The following is a 27,244-nucleotide window of genomic DNA, read 5'->3' on the forward strand; positions in this document are numbered from 1 at the left end:
AATTTAACACTGCTGGTAGGCCCAGAGTGTGAGGTGCAGAGAGAGGGAGAAGGAGGGGGCCCCTTCAGCCTAGAGGAGTGAATCTGTAGAGGTACTGTGTTTTGCAAGGAGAATGACTGGCATACAAAGCTGAAGAAAGTATGTGTGTGTGTTTGTCTGTGTTTGCATACAGTTTCTAGCTGAGCGTGTGTTTGGAAGCTTTTCCCTGTATGTGCATTCATGGAAAATTGTTTGTGTGTGTGAGAGAGAGAGAGTGAGGGGCTCGGGGGCCATCTGACAGCAGGGTAAGATGGATGACTCTGCAGTGAGAGTAAAGTGTGTATCCCTTTCTCTTGAAAGTCCTGTGATGCCATGGACACCCACCCACACACACACACGTATGTATGTATGTATGTTTGTTTAATCTTTAATTTAATCAGACAAGTCATTAAGATCATATTCTTATTTACAGTAGCTGCCTGGCAAGCAGAAAAGCTGCTGGAGGGAGAAGTAAACACAAATGGTGGAAAATGGATAAAAAGAACAGAAAAGCAACAAACAATCCAGTGATATGGCCTAAAAAAAGTGTGTGTGTGTGTGTGTATATATATGTGTGTGTGTATATATATGTGTGTGTGCGTATGTATGTATCTATGTGTGTGTGTGTGTGTGTATATATATATGTATGTATGTATATATATATATATATATATATATACACACACACACACACACACACTATATATATATATATATATATATATATATATATATATATATATATATATATATGTATGTATATATATACATAGCAGAAATACATAAAAATGTTCTTAACATGATTCTTGATTCATGAGTCACGCTAAGCTCTAGTCACTGACCAAATACAAGTGACAGGCTAGTCAATGGGTTATGAGAAATCAGTACTCTATACCAGGCTTCTCTAATAAAGTAACAGTGAAACTGCTAGAAGGTAAAATATGCTAACATGTCTGTCACAAGCTTCTAAAAAATATTCATGCGAATCGCTATTAGCTTAGCTCTAACAAACTACTTTGGCGGTCCTATAGCATATTGTAGTTCTGACTCATAATACACCATTGGTAAACGGGAGCTCTGGTGCTAGCAAATTTAACAGCATGTAAATGTGTACATATTAAAACATTTCTTGTTATTTCAATATAATTGTGGGTTAAACAAGTTTTTGTATTGTACAAGGCTGGTGTAACAGAGGTTTCCCCTTCAGCTGAACTATTGAGCTTACACCGATGCTATGACTAACCAGTGCTGTGGTAGATGGGGATGACTGTTGTGGGTGTCTACACAAGATTTTCATCTCACAACAGAGAGATGTCTTCATTTTATGTCTTTTCCCACATTTTTTGTCTTTTCACATTTTTTTTTATGGTTATAAAAGTTTAAAGCAACACTATTTTACTGCCACACGATCACATCCTTGGCAAACACAATGCTCACATGAGTATTGTAGGTAGCATAGTAACATTACAATGTAAGCTTAATATTGTTAATATGTGGGCTTAATATTCTTAATCGCAAAACTGTTGTATTGTACAGCTCTGTGGGAAATTTTAGTGTTTCACTGCATTGCCTCCCTGTATATTTTCTCCCAAGCTTTCAAAGATGCAGCATAATGAACACCTGAATAGTGAATTCAGAGTTTGAATAGCATATGGAATGGTTTACTGGGTTATCAGGTATTCGTGCACATCCCTGCTTAACAGCTTGATGCTGTTTCTGGCACATGTGGTGATTTAGACATGTAGTTTGCATGTTGTTAATTGGTGCAATATAAAATTATCACTTGTAAGCTACATTAGCCTTATAGCTAACTTTTGGCACCAAACATCTCTTATTAGTTAATAGAATACCTTTGAGGTATTCAAAAGTATTTCAAAGGGTATTTGCTTGAAATTCAAAGAAGATTGTTGAATTTACTGGTTTAGTTTTGTTTTTTTTTGTTTTGTTTTTTTTTTTTTAAATCATGCCACGGATTCATGGAGTATATTCATAGTATCTTAATGCAATATAAATTAGTAAAAATGTATACTTAAATATGTCCTGAAAAAAATAATACTGTTTACATATAGAATAAATCTGTGTTTGTGTCTGTGTGTGATAAATGAGCTGATAAACAGATTTTAATGCTGTGGCAACACTAACATAATATGGTCATGGAAATAAGGTGTCTGAGTTGAATTGGCCTTTCCCTCAGGCCATGCAGAGCTAATATGTGTTTTGCTGTGAAGAGCATTTGGATTGGGAGAGCTATTAAATGAAAGCTCACGTGAGACGCCGCGGTACACTGGGAAGATGCCTCTTTGAACCGGTTTTGTCCTTGAAAATTAGCAATCAGATCCTTATATGCTCTCATTACATTCGCAGGCATGAATACGCCATTGATGCGAGCGTGATGGTGTGCTGCCCATAAATGAAGCTACTGCTCATTTGCATTTCCTGCATGGAGTTTACTCCTGTATTGACGCCACTGGGTTATTACCAACGTCAGCCGCTTAATTCAGTTTCATTTACTCATCGGTTGTTCATCGTGAATTATTTCATGTAGTATCTCATTGTTATTAATAAATGAATTGTATCAATTAGCTGGTTTATATACCATGTAATAAGCTGTAAAAACAGTGCTGCTTGGTCTCAGCAGACTTTCCTTACCATCGTTTGTGTTGGCCTGCTTTAACTGGACCTTAGGGATCCAGGTTACTGTGTTGACTGAATATAAGATGGTGTTACTTCATAAATATTCAGCTGTTGAAAGCCAGAGAGCAGACTCTGTACACTGAACATAGTAATGCATGTGCGAGTGTGTTAACCCTTAGAGGTTTGGACAACAACTGTACATTTGGTTTCAATTGCATAATTAATTACATGTAAACATGATTATATAGTTATATAGTTTCCCCATTTTCACCCAATTTTTGCCCCCGGTTTAGTCAGGCCCCGTTACACCCGCTAGCAAGGTTTCCCCCTCACACAGCGCTAGATGCTACCAAGCTGGAGGGTTGAGTGCACATGCTTCCTCTGAGATGAGGGAAGCCACTGCATCTTCTCGAGAGGCTGCTAAAATAACATCATTGGTGCTCAGCACTTGTAGGAGAACACTAACTGCAAAATCTGTTACATCAGGTAACAGACACCCACATAACAGAAGACCATGTTGAATAGAGATCGTGCCAAGTCATGGGACAAGGAGCAATCCTTGACTGGACATCAGGGACACTGAGCTTGTACTGGAGGGCTGCATGTTAAAATCTCTGGCCCTTAACGCCACAAACCTTAGTCCTGTTATTCATTTATTAATTTTAAGACTTATAATTTAGTAACTTTGAAGAAGTTAATATATACAGGGGCAAGGGAAGATATTTTGAATTGTCAGTGCTGAAATTTTAACGTTGCGTATATGATGTGAATGGTGACATTACGCAAAATGATTTTCGTTGTTCCTAATGATTTTTTCATAATTCATATTAACAATGTGTAGTAACATTCTATAATGTGACGAAAGACTATAGTACATCAAACCGCTAATGCACACCCTGATTTCTCTACTTTTTCTCCTTCTGGATGAACTGAGCAGCGACAAATTAGGTTGTGGCACTGTAACCGATTGTCACCCCAATAGTCAAGCTACCTGTTGAAGACTCAACACCAATGCACACCAAGCAAATATAATGAATGTATTCAAAGCATGGGATACATTACTTGAGATCAAGTTAAAAGCAATATTAGACTGCTTTGGGGCTCAGAATTCGACTAAAACAAAGCCCACACTTTTCCTCTATTTTAGCGATGCGTCCCAAAACCGCCAACAGCTGGAGAGGGAAATGATTCAGCTCATGAAATTAAACAGGGCAGAGCTGCTGCAGGTTTTGAAAATATATGAATAAAACATGAAGATACAAACTCCACCTTAAAACAAGTACACGTAGGTCTTCAGATTTATCATAAAGTTTAGATATGTACATTTGTTTTTAATTATTTTTAGCAGTTGCAGTTCTATTCAAGAACCTGGGGGTGCTGTTGCACCCGTACTTCCTGCAACCCTGAAACAGTTTCGGGAGTGATAAATCGAAGCGCAAGTCCACGTACAGGGGCCCATCAAATTAGTAAAGGTGAAATGTACTGTATATATTGGCTTACCACAAACCAAGTTACGTTTCTGTCCCGTAAACAATTTCTACCTAATCCTTCTCTCTCTTTCTCTCTTTGTCATTCTCTCCCTCTCTCTCTCAGTCTAATTGGTCTGAGCTCTCAGAACTGAACCAGCATTGTGATGGGTTATTCAGCATGATGCCACTGTTTGTTTCCATGCCTCTGCTGCTGCTCTCCTGATGCACAATAGGGCCAGTGAGGGAGGTAACCCATCACAGTAAATGTTGGCCTTGGGACAGAAGGCCACTGAATGCTAACAAATCCATTTCCCCATTGTTTGTACATGCCGGCTGTCCTTTTTCTTACTGAAGGGCGCAGAGACAGATGGGCAGAAAGTGCTATTGAAACTTGTGCGTTGTGTGTGTGGGTGGGTGGGTGGGTGTGTGCATGCGTGTGCGCAAACAAGAATATGTGTATGTTCCAGCTTTGGTGTGTTCCTATGCTCTCGGGCTCTCCAGACAATGTTTTATTCATGGCTTTAGCCGTGGAGCTTTTTGGTATGCCTCGTGTGTGTGTGCGTGCATGCGTGTCTGGAGTGGGGGGGGGGCTTTTTCGTGTGGCCAGTCTGCAAATGCACAGGTTAGTCTGCAGCTGTGCGCACATAATTCCCTGTGTTACGAAGATTACACTACATGCATGTGCTCTCTGGGACTCATCCATTCTGCAGGCACTTCTGGGCTTCTCTGCTTCTTTGTAGCATGAAAAACAAAAGAAACCCAAGCCCAGGAGGTATAGTGGAGCTACATAGTTGGATCTTAGTAGTGCCAGTCATTGTGCTTGTCCTCACAAAAGAGCAGTGTTAACCAATTATCCTGAGACAAATGTGGGCTGCTCCTCATTTGTGAAGACTGTGTCAGGTGCTATTGTTTAGAGACAAACTTGGAAATGGAACATAATGTTTCTGGACCTACAACTACACTCCTACCATTCTATCTCTGAAAGACATACGGCTGATTTAATATTTGTGTCTCATAGAAGCATTGCTTGGATTTCACTATGTTCGCAGGCAGAAGTGAGTAGTAATTTGTAGTCACATCATGTGATCTGCTGACGTTCCGTTGGTTAATTTATTGGGAACAAATACCATGTGTGCCCACCTTGCCCGTGTACAGTTAAAGGTTGTCAGTTATGCACTGAAATGAAACCGGACAGGACACACTGGACTGAAAACTGAAGAAAAGAAAAATCAAAACAGGTAAACAAACTTAGTTGAATTAATACAGTATGTGGGCTGTGGTTTTTGGTTTTGGTGATTAGCTTGTGGAAACTGTGAACTGTGACATTTGCACTGCATTACACTTATTCTTTGAAGTCTTCATTTTAAAACTTAATTGTAGCCCTGATTAATATGTGCTTTTTTTTAATTTTTTTTTTTTTGCCTTTTGTCTGAAAACAAAGTGCCACTTGAGTGACCATCATCAGGTGAAAGTACGGTGCACCCCTAGTCATGCACAATTTGTTAGCCATCCTCAGTGGTCAGTTTCTGACCGCAACTGCTTTTGGCTGGATATTTTTGGGTAATGGACCACTCTCCAAGCAGTGATACTGACATGTCCATAGCAACACCACCTGCGCCTGATACACTCATACAAACGCCACTCACACACACTACCGCGGTGTGTGTTGCATTGAGAACATCCCACTACCCAAAGAATATTTGGCCACCAGCAGTCCTGTGAACAGGGTATAGGGTCGGGTGGCTGACCACCAGCACGTTGGATATTCTGTATTTGTACTTCTATGTAGTGGACTCACGAATGAGTTGAGCCTCATAAAGTGGCTAGTGAGTTCAAGATGGGTGTGTCTAGTGATATGGGTGGTGTCAGCGTAGTTAAGGATATTGAGAGTTACCTGTCCATCATACTAGCTGTAATGATGTGCTTCTCATACAGTTCCTCTTATGCCAAGCACAGAGTATTACAGTAAGTCTTTTACATCATGTCTGGCTTCTCTCCAGCTTTCTGCCACCTGTAAGGAATGGTGAATGCTCTGAATGACAGCCTGCAACTCAGCTTGTGTTTAGATAACCTCAGCATGTATTCTTACCCAGAGCCATGCATACATTCCTTTCTTTTTTAAAGATAAAATGTTGAACCTTATGCTGTCATTTGCTCATGATATTAAATTATTAATACATTAGATATGTCAGGTTGGGATACTGTAAGAGCACAATTTGATTACAATTTGAATTTAATTATCTGTTCTTTGCCCACAAATGGATTCTTTCATAGCAACAGTTATAGAAAGTTTCATTCCATCTCCTAAGAACGGTGTACAACTAAATTTTTCAAAATACCTAAGTTTGGAGTACGCATACCTATATTTAGAGTGTGTTATTAATTTCAAATGATGTTTTTTTTTAAAAATTTTTAATGAAGGTTATAAAGTATATTTGATGTAGGGTTTTTTTTTTTTGTTTTTGTTTAATTAAGCTAGCATTAGCAAGGTCATTTTTTTTAACCGGCCTAGTTTGATTTGCTTAATAACCCAGTCCCCATTAGTAACGTAGCATCTTAAACTAGAAGCTTAACGTTGTGGATTAAAGTCTACAGTTTCTCATTAGGTTAAATACGACTTTTGTCAGTATTCTGCTTATCCAATGTAGAAACAGTTGCAGCAGAAGGCGGCATTTGTATGCAGGGCATGGATAAGTCTATTGACTGCCTCCAAAATAACGATTGACGTTCCCCTCAGCCAGTTGTGAAGGTCTCTAAGTGCTACTTTGTCATGTAAAGGAAAAACTGACAGAACTTGTCACAAACTTGCAGTGAGAACGGCGCTGGCAGTAAATCATCCAGAATTGTTAGGCTAAGAAATGGTAGATGTTAAAGAGGAGTTGCTACGGAACGTGCAATGCCTGATGCATGATATCATGATCATCTGAAGGGTGTTGGCTATTTTTAGTAATTAATGAAGCAGAAAGTTTTGGATTAATCTTTGTAAGACTACACTCACAATTCAGTGTCAACTATTAACCAACAGCATTATGCTGCTTCCAAGGTAAGCTATTTAAGTTATTGTGTTGTTTGCTAAAAATCATTTAAGACATCATGAGAGGTCTAATGGTTAAGAAAGCCTACCTAGTTAGTTTACTGATTCTTTTAATTTTCTGCTTTCAGTCACAGATTAGGTTGAGTGCTCTACTGTCTGTGATTAAAAGCATTCTGTGTAAAGATGATTGTTTTTTGCGCTCATACAGATGCCATTCTTAATATTGTTTCACTAAGGTTTGCTGAAAGACTCATAGCACTGTCCTCAGCACTGACCAGCTCTTCAGCAACTTTAGCGTTAGCTCTTCTAAAGGGGCTTCTGTCGCTAAAACCTTGTTTATATTAAATCTGAAAACCTACCACTTTATCAAATGACAAAATGGTTTCCCAGGTTTGATTAATGTCAGCATGGTTTCCTGAATTTTAGATGGGCCAACATGCATATTTTGTCATTTCTCAAAATACATCACGTCTACTGAACTTTGTGTAAAGAATGTTTTTGAATGAACATGTTTCAGATGTTCTCATCTGTGTGCTTCTTATATTTCTTTTGTGCTGATGAACTTTTTAGTCTTTTAGAACAGGTTCTACAGATGCTATGTATAGCCTGAGCTGAAAATTTGACGGATGTAGCAACAGTAACTAGTGGAGGCGAGACTTGTCAGAATTTTGCAAAAAGTCCAGTTTGTTTTTATCAGAGAAAAAATAAACCTTAACAAAGGCTTTTTTAACTGCTCACATCTTTCTAAAACCAAAGAATCTTCTCGAAAGCAGCGCCCCCTGCAGGGTCTTATTTGAGTAGGCAAGCTGGGTCTTGGCTTTGAAATCTGGTTTCACTTTCCCCCCTGGGCATTCCTAAGCGCATGCATAGCCATGCCGTGCATGGGACACTGATTCGTGCATGCACACAGGGTTAAAGGCTTGTGTTATTATGGGATAGCAGGTGGGCCTGTATCCACGGTTACATTTGTGTGCAGCGCTTAGAGCCGTGGTGCCATATTGATCGAGCCGGACTCCCAGATGACCCACTGTGTTTAGACTAGACTTAGAGGGTTAATGCGATAAAACTCAAACCCAGCTCCTGAGCTAGGGGTCCAGTAGGGGTTAGTACACACATACGCGCACACACTTCCACATCCAGCCATGCACTGGGCTTTCATGCACTCTATCTGTCCACTCTGTTTACTCTGCTGGATGGACCGATGCTTCATGCTGACTGTTGAGGGGATGAGAGGAGTGAAGAGCCATTCTTTAGGCTTCAGTCAGAAAGCAGGGCTGGAATATAAAAGCCAGAACAACGCTAGCATGCCTCTGTTGCTAAAATCCATTATAAAACACTACCATACATTTGATTATCATGCAATTCAGTATCAAGCGCCTAAGCTATTCCTGGGGCATCCATATTTTCCATTTAAATGGCCGTGGTTCTGAACTTCTATTACACTCTTCTATAACTTAAGAATAACTCGGCCACTTTGCATTATAGTCTGTGTAGTTACTGAATAATAAATTCATCTAATAAGGCTGGGATGAAAGGGGTTAAAATCCATTAAACCTGTTTACTGTGTACTTACTTACTGTAGCCCTGCAAAGTTCTGTCCAAACCTGACTGTAGCGCAACAATCATCTGTCTGAATCCAACTCTAGCCCAGCAAAATTCTGTCTCAACTTGACTAGCTTGACAAATATCTGTCCAAACCTAACTAGCCTGACGATTTTGCAAAATTCTGTCCAAACCTGGGTTTAGCACAGCCACATTTTGTCTAAATCTGACTTTAGCCCAACCAAATTGTTTGAAGCTGACTACAGTGGACCAAATTCTGTCTGAAGCTGATTACAGTGGACCAAATTCTGTCTAAACCCAAATGTAGCGTGGTGAAATTCTGCCTTTACCTAACAATAGGGGACCAAATTCTGTCTAAACTCAATTTAGCCTAATCAAATTCTGTCACATCTGGACTGTAGTGGACCATATTCTGTGTAAACCAAACTGTAGCCTGAGCACATCCTGTCTGAACCCCATCATAGCCATCTCTGTATCCAACTGTAGCCCAATCAAATTCTATCCAAGCTTGCCTGAAGCCTGACAAAATTCTGACCAACACTAACTGATAACTGAATAAAAATGTTGGCTCCTCGTCAGTTCCTGTTTAAAGTAAAAAGCCTAATTATCAGCTATCTCAAATTGGATTTAATTAAAGGAGGACTAATTGCAGGCTAAAATCGACAAATTATGGTTGAAGGGCTGTGAAAAATTTGAACCTAACAAATATTTGGAAATCCCAGCATGACCAAACCCTGACATCAGTAGTTGTTTCCTGTTGGTTTCGCGAAAAATATTTCATGCACCACTCTAATTTTTCGTTTCCAGCTGGCATTTCTCTTTTCTGCCGGCCCTTCCTTCACACTATTAGCCAGTTGTGTTTGTGCAGACAGCCCCTTTAAGAGAAGCTGAGCTGGTCTCGGTTGGTCCCCGTGGACCCCCTCGCTAATGCCCCGAGCCCGACAACCTAGCTTCTCCATCCCACCACACTGATCTGTCAAGATTACAGCACCTCGGGGTAATTGTTACATTTTTATTGAGAGAAAAAATCGATCCCTTCTCATGATTTCACAAACAAGGGCACTGTGGAGACAGACAGGGTTTTTAAACTTCAGCAACCGAGGCCTGCGTGGCACCCAGCTTAGCTTGGGCCTTCTGAATGATACAGACATTGTGCTTTAGGAATGCTGAGAAATTCTTCATCCGGACATATCTCGAGATATTGTTAAAAGTAGGAACGTAAATGCTAAGGGGCTATAAATGCTAAATATAGCATTTATATTTTCTCATTGTGTGAGCTCAAGTTTCGAGTTCAAGTTTCAAGTTTATTTGTCACTTGCACAACATGTCAGGACATTTATGCATTGAAATGCTTGTGGTGAGGCTCAGGTAATCACTCTACAGAAAGTAAATAAGTAAAAATACAAGAAAAACCAACTGAAATATATTAAATATACACAAAATCTACACAAAATATATACAGAATGTAGAGACAATATACATTTTTAAGTGACTAAGTAACTCAGTGTTATTTTAAGCGAAGTTTAAAGCAGAGCGAAGTAAATCTGCGTTTTCGTTTATATTGTTTAGCCTATACTAGGACATTATCACACACTGAGACATTAAATGTTGCGGCTCCCAAGCTGGTTTGAAATCTATTTTTTTTCCCGCACCCCTGATATCTATGGTATGCATATCTGTCTGAAAGCACAGTTGGTTCCAGTGTTTGAGTATTGTCTCTGTGCTCATGCCTCTGTTTATATGCAGGCATATGGCTTTCTGTCTGTATGTGTAGGTGGGGGTGTTCACACCAGGTTTCTAGATGCAGCAATTACATAGCAGCATTACTACCTGCTAAGCGGTGTTTCTGGATTTGTTGCAGTACGAATGATATTTAAACAAGTCTTTATGCTGCGTTAAATGTCACACACCTACAGCTCCTAATAACCACTGATCTTTAGCGTGAATAAGACATGTCTCTTTATGGTTAAAAGATCATATGGCATAAATGTTCCTGCTTTAGACTTTAGATGGATTATGGAACTTGTAGCTCCTTTTTTTCTTCTTTTTTTCTTTTGAACCTTTAACTCTGACACAACACTAAAAGGTTTCCCCTCAAAGCAGTGGGCTGAACCCCCAAAAAACAGTTCTCAACTGAGCTTTCTTCTGTTCTTTTTTTAAGTGTGCGAGCAGCGCATGAGTGTGAATATAGATGTGATGTAATGAGCATGCTGCTAAAGCTATCCCGCCGGATTACAGTGGCAGATGCCCCATGTATTCTCGGCATATTCTCTAATCAGCTCCCGTTGTTTTCCCTCTGCATGCTTCTCAGGCTCAAACAATGCCGTACCTGCGAATGAGACACGCTCCCCCACAGCCCTCTGGGTGATGGTTTATTTCTCTGGCTCTCTCTCTCTTTTTCCTTCTGCCTCTGTCTCTCTCTCTCCCACACATGCACACTCAGGACATGGAGCTGGGATAATGGCTGTTGGCTGGTTCAGTCATTTAGAACTGATGGAACACAGTCTGCATGTGCCTTCCAGTGTGACCTCATTAATCCCAGCCAAAGCTGCAGACTCAAAGTCAGGCACTTTAGAGCACATGACATCACAGCTAATGACAGGACCATACAGCCAAAAGACTGTCAAGTTTATCACTTTGGTCTTCATATGCTCTCATCTGTGTTGCTCAAAATGCTGTTATCCTTATTTGTCTTCTCTAAAGTAACCGTCCAGTAAGAAAATAGCCTCCCTACTCAGCGATTCAGAATTTTTATGATACAACTAGATTCTAACCCGTGAACTAAGAGTATTGGCTGATACAGAATACCAAACTGATACCACTGCTCTGTTAAGGCACTTGTGTTAGATAAGGGCAAAGTATATAAACATAAATATACATTAAAGCAAGTGTACAACAGTGGAAATGGTCAAAAACCAAATTTCTCTTTAAAATTGGGCAGTTTTAAAAAAATTAAGTTGGCTTGACAAATCCAACTCACTGTTCATTTTATTACTCTACAGGTCTGTGTGATAAACTCAGTATCAGTGCCTATACCAATCCAGTATATCAGATTGTTTGGATCAAATGCGTAAATATGAGTGTTAAAACTGTATCTGCATCTGCAGTCTTGATCATTAGACATTTGAAAAACTCTGAAAAATCTGCACTAGAGCAAATGGGTTAGTCTGGTGTTGGAGTGGTTACTCCAAAAAAAAGTAAACCATTTCAAATGGAATGGCTAATTACTTCGTTTTTTACAAATTATTCTGGAAAAATGTTCTCACTACTCATTACTTTGCGTCTAAGTTACTCTCTAAGAGCCACTCAGATCTGCACCAACTGAAAGGTAGAAAGGAATAACCAACAGTCATTTCAGTACTTTATCAAAATATAGCTAATCACAGTAACAATCGTTTAAAAAGCTCATTATCTCTGCATATACTCTGAATAAGACAGCTGTTAATGATTAAAATCATGAATGATTAGTATTTGAAAACTGCAAGCTGCTGGCAGAAAATGTAAAGTACACAGCATTTGTCAGATGCTCGTATCTAGAGCGTCTTAAAATTTTATCCTGTTACTGAAGTAGGCAAATGTAGCGTTAAAAGTCTTGCCCAGGGACTTGTAGTGTGCTTTCTCAGGTAAAGAATTGAACCCCAGTCTACCATATGGAAGGCCACTACACTGTACTGACTTTGAACAGCGCAGGTTATTTTTAATCCATCAGTTTCACAGAAGTATGATTACGTGTTTGCAAATACCATAAGACTATGCATAGATTGTTTGCTGACGAAATGTATGTTATTAACACACAAGTCAGGTGATTCCTAGTTAGTAACTGTGATGTGATTACAAACATTAAAATTATAATGCCTTACTTGACATATTAATAAGTATTTACATTAGTGATGCGCTGCTTTGTACCACGTTACTCCCGCCTAATACTGTTTGTTTCTCAGACTGTAATCGGCCTGTGTAGATAAGCTGTTTTTTACCTGTATTTAGCTTTTTATAGGGACCGCATGTACCCAGGTTGATGGAAGCGTAAAGGATTTATGTCGTTATGATATTTGGCTCATCTTAAAGAGGGAAAAATCCTTCTGTTAGGATTAGATTTTTTTCCATATAAAGACCCTAAAGGTTGTTTTTACATGCAGACATGCAAAAGGCAATTGAAATATCTTACAAAAATAGAAGTACAAGCTTGGGTGTCTGTGTAGCTCTAGGATACATTGATCTCTGGCTCTTGTGCAGGTTCCGAGTGAAGGTAGGGTTAGTGGTATAGAGGTGACCTCTCTGTATGATTCCAAACCCACCTAAAATACACAACCTGGGAGGAATACTAATGTAAGATCTGTCCATGTTTGTTACATACCTTCTGCAACATTTGACCTCTTTCCCTTTCACATATTTACATACAGCACACATGCTGCTACAGGTCATCCATTTAATGGCCCCTAACTTTCTTCAGTATTCATTACGGCATCTCAGCACGTTTATTCATAATATTCCTAATACCAGGATTACCTCTCTATAGCAACTAATCCCTCAAATGAGATGTACATACAGACACACATGTGGACGCACCCTAGGGGAGTAAAAGGCATTGATCTGAAGGTGGCTGTGGGTTCTTCGGTCCAGAATGAGGGGAGAGCCGATTCATCCAAACCAAAATCGTGCTTTGTTTTTGTCTTGACTTCACACGTTTCAACAAAAATCAAGATTAATTTGTCCACAGCTTAAAAGACGTGCATCTTAACAGGTTTACAGTTCTCATTATATTCGAGTCCACAGCATCAAAATATGTTCATGACATGGTCAGAAAACTGGGTGGCTCCATTCCTGAACTACTGTCACACACAAGACACATGATGTCTTTCAGCATTTGCGTAGTGTAAAGCTGAGCGGTTTCAAATAAAGCTCTTAAAGACATAGACATATTACTGTAGTCTAAACTTCAAATATATCTCATGATATTAAAGGGCCAATGTCCTACATTTGTCTTGTCTCTCTCCCAAGTTCCACCCCCCCCCAAGGGGTCCACTTATGATGTTTGTGGCATTGAAAAACGTGACATTTTCCAGCCTCTCTTTATTGCTTATAATTACAGTATGATTTTGTTCCTATGTCTTCTTTAGGACCAAGATACTTAAATGAGCTCTGTTCTGATTGGCTTTTATTCTATTATGCTATGTATATACTATGTATGCTATATGTCCAGGCTGAGGACATATTTAAATATTTTGAGTTTCTTGACAACATTTAATTTAATACTAGCTGTTTCTGCAGTTCAGTTTCCTTTAATGGGCTGGCAGGTGAAAGGTATGTTTTTAAACTGTAACAGTGTTTACAAATAAACTATAATATTTTTGTATTTTTGTGATATGAAAATACAATTGCAGTGGCTGAGAATGTACAGCTCAGTGTAATTTGTTTGGTCTATATATTTCACCACTGTGTAAATAGATCCTCTAGCCACATTTGTATATTCAGTGGTTTAAAAAAAATAAACTTATATATATCACCTCCTATGTGTTGTGTCTGTGTTTGTCAGTATCATTAGTGTGTGTGTACTGTCTCTTCTCTTCACTGGTGTTGGCTGTTACACACAGACGGACTCTCTGGCGCTCTCTCTCTGTCTTGTCTCCAGCTCATTCATCTCCCTTTAAACTGATGGGCTCGTCCTCCTCTTATTTCATCTCAACTCTAAACAGAGGGGCTGATGGTTGTGGGGCACACAGCCGTGTGTGTGTGTGTGTGGCTCCATTCTCACTGTGGCTGGTGGAGGGAATTAAATGTCACTCATAGAGATTGATGTGTAGTGTGATAGTAGCTACAGAAAGAGCCATGGAGATGTCTGCAGGCTACAGAGATGGAGGAACATCTCTCATTGTATTGGAATTCAGGATGCACACTGATGCTCATCCATACACACCACACAGAAATGCAAACTCTAGATCCAGTCTTGGAATTCAGATATACATGAATATACGTATATAGGCCTACCGTACATATCTTCCTTACTGGGGGTGCTCAGGGTACTGTTTGTTAATCTGTATTAGTGGCCTTTGCAATACTGATATTGCAGAAGGATGCAATATGCAAATAAGCATGAAACAATTCCAATATTCAATTGTGTGCTGTGAGCTTCTCGTCAAGTCTTTAACCAGGTCGCATCTAGAGTTCACCAGTGTGTTTAATTTATTGCAGGGTATAATCACAATATCTAGCTACAGAAGTCAGAGACCACACTTTTTTTTTAATTTACACTCAAAATGGCCATTAAGAGAATGTCATAAAACAGCAGTTATTATTAAAAATATGTATTTATAAATAGATATAGAGAAACTTGGACTCCCAGCAACCGTGCAAGACCTGGTAGACCACTAAAACTGTCACCATTAAACAGTACTTAAAACTTTTATCATTGAGAGACGAGCTCCACTTTTGCTTCAGATCTGCCAGAAAAATCCACCAGTGTTTGTCCATCCTTCCACTGTGAGAAGACAACACAACACTGTGAGTAGCTGTCAAGAAGCTGTTACTGAGAACAGAAAATAGGCAAAAAAGAAGAAAATTTAAAAATCAAACAAACAAGCTGTTTTTTTTTGTTTTTTTTAAGAACAATAGACTGACCAGAGTCAGTCCTGATCTCAGCATCTCTGAATGTATTTATTGCTTAGATTGTGAACAAAAATGCAACCAACTTCTGAGACTGAACTTTGGAAATGTGCAGAAATAGCCCTGCAGATTATTATTTTGTTTCAGATGTTTTCTCCACTGATGTCTGCAAATGATAACTTGTACTTAATGCCTTCTTGACGGGAAATTAAATGTTGAGGTGGTCTGACTTGCACAGTACTGTACATAACTGTTTTACAGGCAGCACAAAATGTGCAAAATATATTGCAGCCTTCTGCAATATCAGTATCACAAACGCCAATATCGTGATAATAACTGACCAACTGTGCATCTTGCAGCCCTAATAGGGAAGATATGTACTGTAGAGAAGTTAACTGCTTCTGTGCAGTGTCTATAACATGTTAGTTACGTTATGCGTTATTACTTTGTGTGCAGATATTACAAACTCTACAAGCCCTCCTTATGCCTAATCACACACAACAACAGGGAGGAATTCTGTATGTGTTTCCATTCCTGTGGAGTCCATTTCAGTCGAGCTAACCCACACAGCTCCCACTGATCCAGACTCCTATGCTTGTATATTGATCTGATTATGCAGCATGTGAGTAGCTTACCAATGCTGCAGCCTGATATGATGGCAGTGGACCTATGCTTTTCCTCACAGGCAGTGTCAGCGTTCATCAGGGGGTCTACCTTGAAGACCCCACTGGGGCTGTGTGCCCTGGCATGTAGCTGTAATTAAAAGGTTGCTGTTCTGTTGCTCTTTTCGTCCGTTCACAGCTCTGTGCTTAAGTTCTGGCCTCATGCCACTCTTTATAACATTCGGCCATGAGCTTTATACAGCAGCTGTTGAAGCCAGTGGAGAGTGTGTGTGGGTGTGTAGCCATGTGTGTATGTCTTTGTGGAGGTCAAATGTCCCTAGGATGATGGAAAACATGAAAGTTTACTTTATGTATTTATTTATTTATTTAGTATATTTTACTCAGTATCTCCCCGAATTTAGTTGTGACCGTTTATCACATACTAGCAAGGTCTTGTTCTTTTAGATGATGTTAGCAACTAGGGGGATGAAGGCTAGCATGTGCTTCCTCCAGGACACGCAGAACGCTGCTGCATCTTTTCAGGCTTCCGAAAATACAGCTTGAATTGGCCAGTTGAACATGTTTAGGGGTGAAATCCAACAAGAGCTAGGCGATAAAGCAAATAGGTTTTCATGATATGTCACTATGTATTTTTATCTACATTGATGAGTTGGAACAGACAATTGCATGATTTGTATTCAACCTTTCACATACTGCACTGCCCAAAATACAGTTAAACAGGACAAATTATGCCATCTCTGTAAACAAATATGCAGTATGGAAATGTGTTTTGACCTATATACTCAGAAAAAATGTGTTGTGATAAATACTGTCAATCCTGCCCCACCCTAGTGCTCACTGCTAATTTTGTAATGTCTATTAACAGACACTTGTGTTGGCTAGCATTGCGCTGAGTGACTAGGGAAAGGGAGGACAATCGTGCAGACTTGGACTCAACAGCCACCGATGTGGCATTGCCGGGGATCAAACTCATGATCTCCCAAAGAGACGGCCAATAATTGCACCATGTCTTCAACAAGCTTTATAGTAGCAGTTATTTGGCTTGTCATAGGCTACTTTGAACATTTCCATTAAGGTTTGTGTTCCATTTTTTTATGTTCTTGATTGCTGTGTCACTGCAGCTGTCTGTCTTTTTAAATTATCTTTAGAGGTATATGACAGACAAACTAACAGCACATTTAGAAGGACTTTAACTTTGAAGTAGTTAAATTAGTTATAAAGGCACCTTCACGAAGCTAGCTAATTCACATTAGGACTAATTATATTCAGCAGTATGCTTTAGTTATTATCGAAGGCTTTCAGTCGGTGCTTTGATATGTGGGTTTTCCAAGAGATTAGAGGAGGTCAAATAGTGCCTGAATTGTAGGTGCATCAGACTTGAAAAACTAGTAAATTTAATCTGCCAAGGACAGCGGTCTTGAAAATCATGACAGCATATGCCAAGCATGGACAAATTGCCTGGGCAAAGAGGAACAGTGGCTTAAATCTCACCGACAGGGAGAGATCAGCACTTAACAAGATAACTGCTAAGCACCACAAACCATACGGCCTCAAAAACTCACTGCAGAATTTAATCAGCACCTCTGTGACCCAGTTTGAACAATAACTGAATGCTGTGGAAATATATGGCAAGGCTGATGTTTAGATACTGCTTGCATTCAGTGCACAAAGAAATATAAACTGCTGTAAGGAGCACTAAACTTTAACCCCTGAGCAACTGAAAAATATAGTATGATTATTCTTTTTTTCCTGTTTTTTGTTTTTTTTTCCTGGACCTGTTTATTGTAGAAGAAATGCAACCTTCAATCCATCATGTCTGTTGCTAAATGTTAGATGTAGTGTTGGTATGGCACCATCTCACTGAAGTAGGTAGGTTTGCCATACACAATAGTAGAAATAATGGCTATTTGGCATAACCGGGTTAGTCATTTGTTGCCATTTCAAGATGACATTGCTAAACGGAATTCAAGGGTGCTTTGCCATGACCCACTCGAAGAGATCTAAACATCATTGAAGCTTTGAGGAATTACTTGAGTTCAGAGTGCAGAATAGATTCCCACCTCCATCATTCCTCAAAGATTTGTGGGCTTTTGTCTTGAGGAATGATCTAATATTGACTGTACAGAGTTCAGGGCTTGCATGGCAGCATTCCAAGAAAAACTGAAGGCGTTGAAGACTATGGGTAGTGCTACCTGCTGTTAGGTACTTGATATAAATGTATTGCCAGGTGTTTATTTTGTCCAGCCCTGCAAATGCCTTTTTCTGGGCCCAAAGAGGTTGAGATCTTGAGGCATTCATGAATAGAAGCCTGTCATCGCTGCATTGCTAAGGCATGTCAGTCACCTATATAGACTTTCCAAACCTAACATTACAATCAGTACAGATTGCCTATTCCATGTGCTGAATGCCAGCTGTGTATGCTTGATTTGATTTTAATCTCTCTTTCTCTCCCTCTTTTTCTGTCTTTCTCTCACTCCATGCTGACATTACCATGCATGTCGGAATCAGTTGAATAAGGTTAGTATTCTTCTACACTTCTTCTTTGTTTTGTTTCTGTTTGCTTTGGTTTCATGGTCTTGCTCTGCTGCTGCTCCTCTTCTCCTTCAGCAATCTGCTATTGTGAATTCCTTTTAACGCAGATATGGGTTGGTTGTGTTTCAAGGAGTCTCCCTTGTTAGAGCTTTTTTGTTGTTCTCCATGGGTTTATTGTCAGATTCTGTTTCGCTTTTGTTTGAAAATCTGAGACATCTTAAATTTGAAAAACATAAATGAGCTTCATTGACAAGTCAGGGTCACGCTTTGAGGCGTGCACCACTGACAGCTGCCTTCAGGGCTGCACTGGAAACAGGTGTATAGAAAGTGACGCCACAGCTTATGTTTGTGCTTCACAGCAGTGATTAAAGACTAGAGGTAACAAAGGCTCGTCACATACTTGACTGATATGTCCACTACATCCAGGGGCACTGACTACCTTAGTAGTACAATACGATGCTGGCAGAAGCATGTAGTTAGCATGCAAGAGGAGGGTCCAGAAGAATAATTTTGTGCTAAAAACAAAGGCAGATGTTGTGCGTTAGCCTGGAAATACTTTGTAACAGATTAAATCATCTCTTACGAGTTGTGTAAGATGCTGAAATACAACAAAAACACTATGCGTGACCACCCTCAAAATGAAGCATCACAACTGGCTACTAGTAGAAATGCTAATAAAGCTTTTTGTAACTTTTTTATTAATGTACCGAATAGTCAACTAGTAGTCAAAATAGTGAATCAGCAAAAATAAATAGCCATACCTTTATCCCACACCCAATCCCAGGTTACTTTACATGGTACCACTTTAGACTACCCTTATAAAGCATTTATGAATGGTTTAAAATTAGTTTATTAATGGTTATTAATTAGGCCATAAACACCTTTAAAAGCATAAATATAAAGTTATAACATACAAATAAAAAGGACAACAGTGATCTGTTGTTTGCCTAATAGTAAACCCACATTCATTTATATACATGCTTAAAGATTGTTCTTCAAGGGTTCTTTAGTAAAGAAAATGGTTCTGTATAGAAGTATGAATACTCAAAGTACTCTTTGCATGATTGAAGGGTTCTTTGCATCATGGGGTTCTTCAAATTAATGGAGAATGTCCTGTAGATGGTTCTATATAAAACCTATTTGAAAAAAACTTTTTTCTATATAGCCCCAAAACGGGTTCCTCTGTTGTTACGATGTCAGGCTTGCTATAATAGAAGAACCCTTTTTGGTGCTATATAGAACTTTTTTCAAAAAGGTTCTATTCTCCATCAATTTGAAGAACCATTTCACAATGCAAAGAACCCTTTAATCATGCAAAGGGTACTTTGAGTGTTCATGGTTCTATATAGAACCACTTTCTTTACTAAAGAACCCTTAAAGAAACATTTTTTTTTAAAATATTATGTTTATTACATTTTTCTCAACAAACAAGCATACACCATACACACACAACCAAAAAAAAACAAAGAAAAAAAAAAACAACCCCCAGCTTACATAGACAAATATTTATGCTGACCAACATATCAAAATGGCACAGTAAACTATACAAGTGCTCTCACCAGAATACTTGAGAGATCTGACCCAATATACAGCAGAAAAGGCTCCCAAATATTGTAGAAGACATTTGTTTTTGAACGTAACAGGTGTGTCAAGTAATCTAGAGATACATTTTCCAAAACAACTCTGTGCCAGCTTGCTATAGAGGGTATTTTATCTGTTATCCATTGTAATAAAATTTCCTTGCACAGAGTGTTAAAACATTGCAGAGTTTTTTCTTAAACTTGTCAGAAATATAATTATTTGGCAACCCAAGCAATAAACACAATGGGTCCATCCTTATATCAGTTCTGAAGTAAAGAACAATTTTTAAGTGTGTAGTTAAACCGCAATTCTTGCTGGTTGCTTTTCTTTCTTTCTTCATCAGTCAGCATTAAAATGCAGCTTCATCAGATATAACAGCTCACATTTTCCCTCTTTTAATAATGTTTGTTATAACTGTTTACTAATAATTTAAGGTGTTTATGACCTATTTAATAACCATTAATAAACTCATTTTAAACTATTCCTAAATCGCTTATAAGAGTAGTCTTATTTTAAAGTGATACCCTGTACATTGATGGCAGCAGAAGTGGCTATAAGCTCTAACCTCCAGGCAGACGTAGTTTTAGGGCTCTGAAGCAGACGTATTGGGGTTTGTGTGGTGGCAGGGCTTTAGCTCCTTAGCTCTGCTCATCGTACTTAGCCAGTATTTGGTTGTTCCCCCGGCTTCTGTGCTGAGCTATAGGTGGATGCTGCTCTGAACTGTGTGGCGAATCCCAAACAGTGTGCTAACTACCCCGCTGGGACTGAAGCGGATGAAGTCCGCGTTTCCTTTCTGCAGATTGAATATTCATCCTCATATTTCATTGCTCAATATCCAGCAGAACTCAATAAAGCAGTCTGTCGGAAGCTTAGTGGAGGCAAAGGATATAGCCATGCTATATGAAGGGTATTTAATGAGTGTGTGTGCAGTAAAATTAGTAGCGTCGAGTTAAATTGAACCTGCCTGAACTTCATAGAAATAAATTTACTTCTACATGTAGTGTAATCAGTGTGTTTCCTATGTACACAATGTAAAATGGGTGTTTGTAGTCTTCCACTTGGTTGTTGCTTTTGTTACATTGCTGCTTGTTGATTTATCCATAGGTCTGCCATAGGCACTGTCCATGTGCTGAAGGTATTTCATTAAAAACCATTTAAAATTGGTATTTGAACTAGAGAGCCACAGTTGTGAATTCTGTCATAGCAGCATATCGCTCACAAGCAGTTCGGCTTTAGCTGGCACTACTACAGATGGTTTGAAAGGTCAAGCAAGGAAAAAATTACTGATGTTAATAATCTATCATGTTTGTTAGAGACCACCCTTTTATTTATTTAATTTCTAGTCAAAACAGCCATTGACTGAGTTATTTTTTTCTTAGTATATAGAAAAAGCAGAAAACATATATTTAACAGAAAACTACACAGAAACCAGAACAATTAAATATATGATATCAGATCGTTCAGTATTTAGTGTGTCTTCCCTTTGCCATTATTGCAGCTTTCATTCTTTTCAGGAGACCTGCTTTCAGTTTCTAGAAAAATCTGCAGGGATATTTTTCCATACCTCTTGTGCCTCATTTGAGCTGGATTAGGTTTACCAGGGGAGTTCCAATAATGTAATTTGTGCATGCTTCGACTGGCCGATTCGTATGGGATAAAGGATCTTTGCATTTTCCCTAAATAGCCCAGATTGAAACATCATCACATGGATATTTACTTCAGCAATTTACGACAGGCACCACGCTTCCAAACAATAACCACTCAGTGTGCAAAAAAGGCAACACTAGACTAAGCAGGAGACTTTACAGCAAATGTTGTGGATTTACCTGGTTTTATTACATTGCTGTGTTGTTGATTTGAACAGGATTTCTGTTACTGAAGGAGCTCAGAGTGTGGTGAATTATAGAAGGTAATTCACTCTGGAATTATTATTTAGCAGACTTGTAAAAACTAAGGACATGGCAGAATCGTACTGGATTAAAATAAATAATCTTCATAAAACTTGCTCCACATCTCCAATGTCCAGATTTTGCATTCTGGTGCAAATTTCCTTTTCTTAGTAAGAGCTTGTAGCTTGTCAGCTGCACATCCTTTCAGACCTGTAGTGTTGAACTGTCTTCTCACAGTGGAAGGATAAACAGAAACACCTGTGGATTTTTCTGGCAGATCTGAAGCAAAAGTGGAGCTTGAATTTCTCCTGCCACTCAAAGATGAATGCTTTCAGTACTGTTAATCTGATGGTGACAGTTTTGGTGGTCTACCAGGTCTTGCACAGTAGTTAGGAGTCCTAATTTCTGTATCTTTTTAATTATTTCTTGAACTCAGTGTATCTTTCATTGTTTTTGTAATGCTTCTAGTAGTAGATTGAGAATGTTTTGTATTATCAGCATTATTTAGTGTTTAAATTTTCATGAGGTTGTGCTCTTTATATCAGGTTTGTTTACTCATTCTTTTTATTGCCATCTCCATTTATATATGCGTGTGTGTGAGAGATAAAGCCAGAGAAAGCAGAACATGAACTTTTGGTCGCCTCAATTTAACTCTGTCACAGTGTCGTAGGTGCTAAGCCAGTTTAATTGTGTGCTTGTTTATTTTCTTTCATCACATCCGTGTGTGTGTGTGTGTGTGTGTGTGTGTGTGTGTTTCTTTTTTTTTTATCAATCTCTGAGCTCATTAAATGGTTCTCTCTGTAGACCCTTCTCCCCATTCCTACTATCGGTACATGGGTTGAGTAATTATCTCTGACATTGATACGCCACACACACATATACACACACACAGAGGAGTTGAATAATTATTTTTGACACTGATGTGCGTTGCGTGGATACCTCCCCACGACACACTCGCACACTTTTCCTCCAGCCCTTTAATCAAGCTGCTTTTTTCTGAAGTCATCTGATCTTGCTATAAAGGCTTCCCCATTCTCTCCCATCACTACAACACTGGAGCAATTAGACCAAGACAGCTTGTTTGGATTTTTGTTTATTGCCGTTGCTGCTGATGCCTGCATCACGCACCATGTACATATCCAAATGTTTGTAAATGCCTTCTCATCCAAAGTTTCTTCTGAAATCAATGGTATTAGATTAGATCAGATGTGATCTCATAATGAACATTCACATCTGTGGACATCTTGTTAAACTTTTCGTGCTGGATTGCGGTGAAAGTCGCCCCAGTCTCTTCTATTCTGTGCTCTTTTAACATTCAGAATGCAATCGATAACACAAGTAAAACAAACCAGCTACCAAAATGGTATCACTAGCTAAGGAATGGTTTCTTCTCTTGCAAGAAGTAATGTTTATTTTTACTGCATGTAATGTGTTCTCTGCACATGCGACACACCAATTACATGCTCATTTGGAAGTTTGGTGTCACTTTTCAGCAGTGCTAACTTATGTGGCATCGATGGACTAATGAGTGGCCTATTGTTCATCAAACAATGTTTACAAGCACACCATTGTTGCTACTTTGAGCTCCACCTTCACAAGGCTTTGGATGGGTTTTGAAATTTCTGGTCTCAGCCACATTTAGCCACAAGACTAGGTCAGGTAATATTGGATTATTAGTTGTGAATCACAAAATGGCACTCATCCCAGATGCATTAAATGGAGCTCCATCACTCCAGTGAATGAAGTTCCACAGCTCAATGCTGGGTAGCCTTGTACCTCTCTAGCTGCCTCTTGGCATTGGGCATGGTGACCTTAGGTGACGTGTAGCTGTTCCAGAGTGTCATTTTGTTAGCAGTGATTTTCTATGGATATTATACAAGCTGTTTGTGCACAATTTACCCTTTCTCATGCATCAGCAGTGGGTGCACCTTAAAGCAGATGAATTTACTAATTAGGAGAGTCGAAATGAGCTGCTTCTCTATACCTGCAGATTTTTCCTGCTGCTCCTCGTTACATTTTTATAACACACTGACAACTAACCAAATGATTCTTTATGTGCAAAGCTTTGAATATGTATGATTCATGTAAAATGTATGACTCACTCGCAGACTTACTGATGAGCAAAAGGATTATTGTTGCCTTGTGTTGTATCTGCATAAAAGCTGCAAAGGAATCATGGTTTGCATGACATTGATATGCTTTTCCATAGATCACAGTAGAGGTGTAGAATATTTTAATTACTGACTTTGATCAGTTGTCTGTTTGCAAATGTATAGGGATCTTGAGAAATGAAATGCAGCAGCTGAAGCTAAAGGCTATGTTTTCTTTCTGCTTTACTATGTGATGAAATGTGGGTAACATGAGAACCATGGAGGAAAAGAGAGCGTAGTTGAGTGCAGAGATTCTTGGATAATTAGACATATTTCACTGGTGTGTGTGTGCACGTGTAAGTGTGTGCTTGCACTTGGGAGTTTTTGTTCTCCATTAACTCCCCAGAGTTGAAATGATATGAAGATGTTAAAAACGTTAAAAAAAATAATGATAATAATAAACACTTTTATCTGTTTATTTGTGGGTGACAATCCCATATTTGTGCTGACAGAAGAGTGCTGCTTTTCAGTGATGATACACAAGCAAATTGATGAAATTTAGGTCAGACTTATGCAAATTTGGCTTTGGCTGTTTATCATGCTCATCGCATTGAATTGGCAGCTGTTATGCATGTTTTCTTAACTAACGAGATCCAGCACTGCGAGATTCCACCCAACACGGCACCTTTTGGAGTCTCTTTGGTGCTTCCAGGCCTTGTCTGTAGGAATAAAACTGCATCCATATCCTACGGGCATAGTGTGTGGGTGATACTAAGTCAAATAGGACTTATTTAGCATCGCTGCAAGATCCTGAAGTCAAACAATCCTTAAAACTTACTGCTTCCTGCCAACATTAAGTGTAATCTTTTATTTATTTGTATGGTGAAATTTTTTTGCTAGATAGTGACATGTTCTTTGAGTTAATTCAGTGTATATTTTTCAAATTTTTAGACTTGCAATTTTAAAATGTATATGTAGTTTTAAAAAAATCTGGACAGGCAAACATTGATAATCCTTTTCTAGTAAAGTTTTTGATACACTATGTAAGCTTTGCGGATTCGGGGACCTCTATGGTGAAAATGTGTAATTGCATGCATCAGACAGAAGAACATTTTGTAACATTGCTTGTGCTTTGGACCCTCTCACGAAATGAATGTATCTGATAATTGCATACTCAGCGAAGGAGTATTCAAAAAGAACTCGGTCATATCTTCATCAGTAATATGATGATTTTGCATTTGAGACCAAAACATTGAGCTGGACCTTCTCTTTAAGAAGGATATTTTAAAAACACATCCAGCCGGACACCTCTGGTTTTTAAATTATTATTTCAGGCTTTACAGGGTGGCTCTTATCAGAGCTTGGACACTATATTTTAGCGTGTTTTTTCCATTTTTCTCCTTCCTCAGTAATGATGCACCATTCACTTTAACAAAAAATATCACACACATCGCTGCTTTTACGTAGATGTACATGCTGTTACTGTAGTTTCTTTATAGCAGTACCTACTGAACTGCAGTGCAGCAGCCCTCCAGACCTGAAGTTAGAAAATCCTGCTGCAGCATTTTGTGACTTAAGGTTTTTGGTTTTGCAGGAAAGCCTATTTAGCTTGGGTCTTTAAAGGGATCCAGAAGCTCCTTTGCTTGTCCCACCCCTCCAGGGGTCTCTCTTAGGGAGCTGCAGCTGAATGGAGTCATAGACTAATGAGATATAGATTAAAAAGCAAACTAATTAAAAGACTCATTAAAAGTGGAGGGAGACGTCGCCCCCACATAGAGTGAGAGAGAGAGAGAGAGCGCTACAGCCTGTGAGAAATCAGCAACAGGTCTGACACTTTCTCCATGTGTAAACTTTGTTCATTATTTTATTTTTTTTTCTGTTTGTCACTTGAATGAGAATGAACGACACTTAAATAGTCGGTGGAGTAAGAGGAAAACGCAGAGCTCAGGAGTAAACAACCAAAAGCCTTGAGTGTTCAGCTCATTAATGAGTGGGTAGTGTGGTTTAGGAGAGTGTATGAGTTTAAGCCATAAAAGGGCACTTTTATAAGGTCACAGAGAGGAGCAGTTTTTAGGTTTTGTATAATAGTACTGAAGGAAAGCTCATATGGACAAATGTACAGACAACATTGATGTTTCAGATGGCTCCTACTGTTTTAACTATGCAATACATTTTTCAGTTCTTCTAGGTAACATTGTCTGAAACCACATCAGTTTGAGGTTATAAGGATTCCCTCTTACTGAAGACTGCACTGAAATCAACTGAAAAGCATCAAAACTTGTAGAGGATGATGCTCAGATTTAACCTACAATAACATTGACTTTAATTCAATAGCAGTAAAAGGAGTAAGATGAAGCTTTTTTCCTTTATTTTTATTGTTTGTTATTATGTATTACTTTTTTCAAAAAGCACAGTTGAATTGGTTACAGACTAGTGGTGATTGTAATAGCGTCATCATACTTTAATAATATAAAATCTTGTTCATTACACGTGTCTGATCATTGTAATTTGACTGTACCTATTAATGCATTTATATGCAGTGACATAAGCAATCGGATATTAGTGTTGTGCACGTAAGCATATAGAAAGCATAAATGACATTGTTTACACTAGACAGGGCAATGACACACTACTTGGGCTTCCTCACTTTCTTCCCGTTGGCTGTGTGCATATTGAAATGCTGTCCGTCACTGATGGCAAAATTGTTGTTGCCACCTTCCCCTTAAGGGGGAATAAAGAATCCTGGGAACCTGTGACCCTTGGGTCAGATTCTCAAAGCTTAAAGGAGGTGACTAAAAACAGCCATCATAACGGCCTTATGACCTTCTTAACCTAGGACCACTCTGAGGTTGACTAGCAACCTTCTCCATGCCTCATTCTCAAATGCAGAATAGTACATGGTAAGGTACGTCTTGGCTTACTAACTACCAAGCTAGAAGTCATGATCTTAAGGTGGTATTAGGGACTCCCTGAAAGGTAAATGGTGAAGACAAGTTGACGAGGGCATGTTAAAAACTATATATAGGGTAGAGGATAGATTTTGAGGATGTGCTCAAAGATTCTATTGTCAGCATAAATGCCAACTTTGGTAATGTTTTGCAGTGTTGGTAATATTGTGAAGTGAAGATAAAATTAACTGAAAATGGCCTTCAGGGAATAGATTCTCATTTTTGATTGCTAAAATGTTTAATTGGGGTGTTTAATAAGG

At 38.9% G+C, this 27,244-nt stretch overlaps 1 long non-coding RNA gene across 1 annotated transcript in view; it reads left to right on the forward strand.

Annotated features, from left to right (window-relative positions):
• Positions 1-27,244, forward strand: part of LOC118815454 — a 253,669-nt gene that overhangs the window by 159,451 nt on the left and 66,974 nt on the right. The window contains exon 2 of the long non-coding RNA XR_005007806.1: positions 18,453-18,461. This is a non-coding gene — a long non-coding RNA (uncharacterized LOC118815454). The remainder of the gene's footprint in view (positions 1-18,452; positions 18,462-27,244) is intronic.

This window comes from Colossoma macropomum, unplaced genomic scaffold, assembly GCF_904425465.1.
Source record: "Colossoma macropomum unplaced genomic scaffold, Colossoma_macropomum, whole genome shotgun sequence".
Lineage (NCBI taxonomy): Eukaryota > Metazoa > Chordata > Actinopteri > Characiformes > Serrasalmidae > Colossoma > Colossoma macropomum.